This window comes from Odocoileus virginianus, chromosome 28, assembly GCF_023699985.2.
Source record: "Odocoileus virginianus isolate 20LAN1187 ecotype Illinois chromosome 28, Ovbor_1.2, whole genome shotgun sequence".
NCBI lineage: Eukaryota > Metazoa > Chordata > Mammalia > Artiodactyla > Cervidae > Odocoileus > Odocoileus virginianus.
In genome coordinates this window covers 44,498,634-44,504,382 of record NC_069701.1, presented here as the reverse complement: position 1 = coordinate 44,504,382, position 5,749 = coordinate 44,498,634, and the positions used below count along the sequence as shown (strand labels likewise).

Here is a 5,749-nt window from a genome sequence, read left to right as displayed (position 1 = left end):
TGACTTCCGCGTGGGACTCACCCCTCCCTCCTCCCCGCCCTCCTCGTCCTCCGGTCCCTGTGCCGCCGTCGGGAGCGGCCCTGGCCCGCCGGCGGGAAGGCACACCCCTCCCCCAAGCCCCGGGGCCAGGTACACCTTCCGGGGCCTCCGGCGCCCACCGGAGGCTCTGCGCTCACCTGCAGAGGGGCGTTCCCCCGCCGTGCGGGTTAGATCGGAGTCCTTTAGGAGGAGGGGAGCGCCTCCCGTAACCCTGCTCCCTGCCCCCTTCACTCGCCCTGACGCCTGAACGCACCGTCCCCGGGCCCCTCTGGGGCACCAAGTCTCCCACCCTTTCAAGTCTCGGGTCGCGTCCCTTGGAGGAGAAACTGGGGCCCGGATGATGGAAGATGAGACACAGACCCCAGAAAGGAAAAGTCTGCTCCACCCAGAATCCCTGCTCTGCACACCCCAGCTCAGGGAGGGGGAGCCAGGGGGTCGTGGGGCCACTTGCTAGCCGGAGGAGGTGGGGGGTCAGGAATGAAAGACTGAGAGGAGCCATACCCCACCCTGGTCAGGGCAGCAGCTGGAGGCGGCTCTGGGCCACCTGAGGGAGACTGTCCTGGGGGACGGTGGACTGCCCCCAGCAGGGAGGGAGGGTGTCCAAGCTCTGAGAGCTGCAGCGCGCAGAGCAGGGCGTCTGGAGAGAGGGCAGGCAGGCATGCTGAGCAGCGTGGGGGCGAGCAGGGGCCACTTTGGTGTCGTGAGGGTCAGGACGCTGGAGTACCACATTGTGCGGCCCAGGCAACCCATGCAGCAGACCTGTGGACGACAGCTCCTCTAGGTGCCCCCGGGGATACCCTGCCCCCCACCACGCGTCTGTTTGGGGGACCCCATGGCAGACTGTGACGGCGGCAAGGACTGAACCCTGAGGTGGCAAAGGCAAGAGAAGGAATTGGCAGCACAAAACTGTGACACTCTGAAGGAGGAGTCTGGACAAATGTATTAAGATTCGTGTGACAGAAGACCCCACCAAGTAGCAGCTTAAACAAGCCTGTATACCTCTCTCTCCCATAAATGACATCTGGAGGCAGTCCTACCAGGACGGGTTAGTAACTTGTTGGTAACCGAAAGCACATGGATCCACCACATGGTTCAAAATGGCTGCTCAAGCCCCAGGCATCAGGACATTGCAGACAGCAAGGAGAGCAAAGGATGAAGGAGGGGTGTCCCAGGCCGCCTGTGGTTAGTCACCTGGCTAGTCACCTCACCACACCTTACTGCACGGAAGCCTGGGAAGTGTGGTCACTTTTCCTAAGGAGGAAGGTCGTTGTTGTTTAGTCACTAAGTCGTGTCCAACTCTTTGTGACCCCGTGAACTGTAGCCCACCAGGCTCCTTGTCTGTGGGATTTCCCATGCAAGAATACTGCAAGGGGATTTTTCTTCTCCAGGGGATTTCCCCGACCCAGGGATGGAACCGTCATCTCCTGCATCAGCAGACAGAGTCTTGACGGCTGAGCCACCAGGAAAGCCCAAGGAGAAAGGTGGAAGGACCCTAGCCCTAACTCAGCCTGCTCAGGACAGTCAGCACACACTAGTTCCCCACTCAGACGCCACTGCATGCGTCAGCAGCTGCCCTCTCTCTCACTGGTTTCACTTGGCATTCCCAGTTTCAACACTCCAGAAACGCTGCCTCTTATTCCTGCCTTCCAAGGGTCTGAGAGAAACGACACTTGTATCCAGTCCAGCCGCTTTGCAGCTCAGGCACCTCCACCTGTGGCCCCTGGGGCAAAGGCAGCACCTCCTGCCGGGGAAGGGCCAGGAGGGGGAGCCTTGGCCTCACCGGCAGAGGACGTTCCTCCCAGTGAAGGACAGAGGGTAAAGGCGGATCTCATCAGTCCTACCTGGAGAGGAAACCAGCGTGGCTCTTCAGAAAGCAGTCCAGCAACAAGGATCTAAAGCCTAATAAAGTGTTTATACTTTGGTCCATTAATTAACTTTTTCTAAACTATCCTAACAAAAATCCAAAATATTGAAAATATGTATTAGTATGTCCTTTGAGCAAAAAGTATAAACCACTTGAAAGTGAAAGTCGCTCAGTCATGTCTGACTCTATGCAACCCCATGGACTATACAGTTTATGGAATTCTCCAGGCCAGAATACTGGAGTGGGTAGCATTTCCCTTCTCCAGGGGATCTTCCCAACCCAGGGGTCAAACCCAGGTCTCCTGCACTGTGGGCAGATCTTTACCAGCTGAGCCAGCAGGGCAGCATGGGAACCCTTTGGATGATCAATAGTATGGAACGGGCTTCCCTGGTGGTCCAGTGGCTAAGACTCTGCACTCTGGTTGCAAGGGGCCTGGGTTCAATCCCTGGTCAGGGAACTAGACCCCTCACGTCAAAACTAAAAATCCTTCATGCCACAGCAAAGATAAAAGATCCTGCATGCCCCAACTAAGACCTGGCGTAGCCAAATAGTAGGATAAATGATAAACACATTAAAAAGTAGAGCAGTATCTGAGCAAACATGGTGTATTCACATGCTGCTTAAGCAGCCATTAAAAATGGTGCTTTCAAACCAAAGAGTTTATGACAACATAAGAAAATGCTTCTCTTATACTGTTAAGTGAAAAAGACACAAGTGTAAACATGTATACATTTTTATCTCAACTAAGTTAAAATGCAGTAAAATAAGAGAAGAGTGGGTTTAATACTTGATATTTATATTTTCCTGTGGATGGAAGAGGGACTGCCCAGGCAGCAGAGTGGTAAAGAATCCTCCTAGATTTGCAGGTTCAATCCCTGAGTTGGGGAGAACCCCTGAAGGAAGAAAGGGGTGTCCTCACCTGGAAAACCCCATGGACAGAGGAGCCTGGTGGGCCACAGTCCATGGGGTCGCAGAGTCGGACAGGACTGAGCGGTTGCACAAACGAGCACGTGGACAGTGCAACTGTGGGTGGTGGATTTGTGCTTCTCTGCAGAGAATTTGCTTCCTCCGACACACGTCACTTTCATAAGCTTTATATTACTAAATGTACTTTGTTGTGTGAAAGTCTATAATTATGAACTTTGTTCAGACTCAGCCCCACTCTGGGCCTTAGTTTTGAGTACGTCCTGTGAAGAAGCCACACCCTGGCTGTCGGCAGGGCTGACTCTGCCCTGTCTTGGGCAGAGAACCTTAGTCGAGGTCCACATGGGCCTCTTACTCTTCTCTGCGAACCCTGGACCCTGCCTCCTCCCAGTCCAGAAAATGCTGTCCACCTGCTGTCTTCCCTCCCAGGGCCAAAGTGCAGCAGGAAGCAGATCCCCCGTTGCCGCTGTCTCTAGGGCGCCGCCCCACGGAAGAGCTCCGAATGACAAGTCAGCCAAGAGAGCCCCAGGCTCATTCCCACCCGGGCAACCTGGTCTGCCAGCCCCAGTGGCCTGAACCCTGGGCATGGACAAAGATCCTCTGGGATCTTGCTGGGGACCCTCCCCAGAGGCAGCACGGTGGGACCCTCCTGAGTCCTCCTGAGTCCTCCTGAGTCCTTCCCAGCCTAGTCCCACCTACACACACACACCAAACTCCCAACGCCCCCTCCTCTAGTCTGCGGGAAGCAGGCGCTTGCCTCCCACACCAGGATGGCAGTGGACTGGGGACCCAGGCTGCTGATGTCCTCACCCAAGGGATACTTCTGTCTCCCTGCTGCTCCCCACCAATGCCTCTGGGACTTTTACATTTCCACTAGTTCCTGTTTTCTTTCCGAGGGAGCAGGAGCCCTTCTTGGTTGAGATTAGAGACCTGCTGTTTCAAGTCCCTCCATCAACCCTGAGAAAACTCCCCAGTGGCAGCTGTGCATGGAGGGGATACAGTTCTCCGTAACTCTTCATCTCTACAGTTTGTTGTGATCCACACAGTCAAAGACTTTGGCACACTCAGTGAAGCAGTACGTGAACTGTGAACTTCCAGATGTTCAAGCTGGATTTAGAAAGGGCAGAGGAACCAGAGACCAAATTGCCAACATCCATTGGATCATCGAAAAAGCAAGAGAGTTCCAGAAAAAAATCTACTTCTGCTCTATTGACTACACCAAAGCCTTTGACTGTGTGGATCCCAACAAACTGTGGAAAATTCTTCAAGAGATGGGAATACCAGACCACCTTACCCGCCTACTGAGAAATCTGTATGCAGGTCAAGAAGCAACAGTTAGAACTGACGTGGAGCAATGGACTGGTTCCAAACTGGGAAAGATGTACGTCAAGGCTGTATATTGTCACCCTGCTTATTTAACTTAAATGCAGAGTACATCATGCAAAATGCCAGGCTGGATGAAGCACAAGCTGGAATCAAGACTGCCAGGAGAAATATCAATAACCTCAGATATGCAGATGATATCACCATTATGGCAGAAAGCAAAGAAGAAATAAAGAGCCTCTTGATGAAACTAAAAGAGAAAAGTAAAATGTTGGCTTAAAACTCAACACTCAAAAAACTAAGATCATGGTATCCTGTCCCATCACTTCTTGGCAAATAGATGGGGAAACAATGGAAACAGTGAGAGAATTTATTTTTGAGGTTCCCAAATCACTGCAGGTGGTGACTGCAGCCATGAAATTAAAAGATGCTTGCTCCTTGGAAGAAAAGCTATGACCAACCTAGACAACATATTAAAAAGCAGAGACAAAAAATAAATAAATAAAAAGCAGAGACATTACTTTGCCAACAAAGTTTCATCTAGTCAAAGCTATGGTTTTTCCAGTAGTCATGTATGGATGTGAGAGTTGGACTATAAAGAAATCTGAGTGCTGGAGAATTGATGCTTTGAACTGTGGTGTTGGAGAAGACTCTTGAGAGTCCCTTGGACTGCTAGGAGATCCAACCAGTCAATCCTAAAGGAAATCAACCCTGAATATTCACTGGGGGGGACTGATGCTGAAGCTGAAGCTCCAATCCTTTGGCCACCCGATGCAAAGAGCTGACTCATTGGAAAAGACCCTGATGCTGGGAAAGATTGAAGGCAGAAGTAGAACGGGGTGACAGAGGATGAGATGGTTGGATGGTATCACCGACTCAATGGGCATGAGTTTGAGCAAGCTCCAGGAGTTGGTGATGGACAGGGAAGCCTGGCGTGCTGTAGTCCATGGGGTCGCAAAGAGTCGGACGTGACTGAGCGACTGAACTGAATGAAGCAGAAGTAGATGTTTTTCTGGAACTCTCTTGCTTTTTTGATGATCCAGTGGATGTTGGCAATTTGATCTCTGGTTCCTCTGCCTTTCTAAATCCAGCTTGTACATTTGGAAGTTCTTGGTTCACATACTGTAGAAGCCTAGTTTGAAGTATTTTGAGCATGACCTTGCTAGCATGTGAAATGAGTGTAATTGTGAGGGAATTTGAACATTCTTTGGCATTGTCTTTCTTTGGGATTGGAATGAAAACTCACCTTTCCAGTCCTGTGGCCTCTGCTGAGTCTTCCAAATTTGCTGGCATATTGAGTGCAGCACTTTCACAGCATCATCTTTGAGGATTTGAAATAGTTCAACTGGAATTCCGTCACCTCCACTAGCTTTGTTCATAGTGATGCTTCCAAACAGTATCCACCCTTTTGTTCCAAGAGGACTAAGACTTGATGTGAGATGTACAGTTGTTGGCTTACCCAAAGTGAACTTTTTTGCCTCTTTTAGCAGTTTGCTGGTGACAGCTACTGCTCCTAAGAAGGGAGCCAGCCATTGGCAGTGGAGTCCAGCTGTTTTGAAAGATAAGCTACTGATTGGGGAATGTCTCCCATGCCCAGGG

The 5,749-nt window shown here is 51.3% G+C and overlaps 1 non-coding gene across 1 annotated transcript; it reads left to right on the top strand.

Annotated features, from left to right (window-relative positions):
* The first annotated feature begins 2,287 nt into the window (after positions 1-2,287).
* On the top strand, positions 2,288-2,360 carry TRNAQ-CUG (transfer RNA glutamine (anticodon CUG)). The gene has a single exon. It is a non-coding gene; the product is annotated as a tRNA-Gln (tRNA).
* The last annotated feature ends 3,389 nt before the right edge of the window (positions 2,361-5,749 follow it).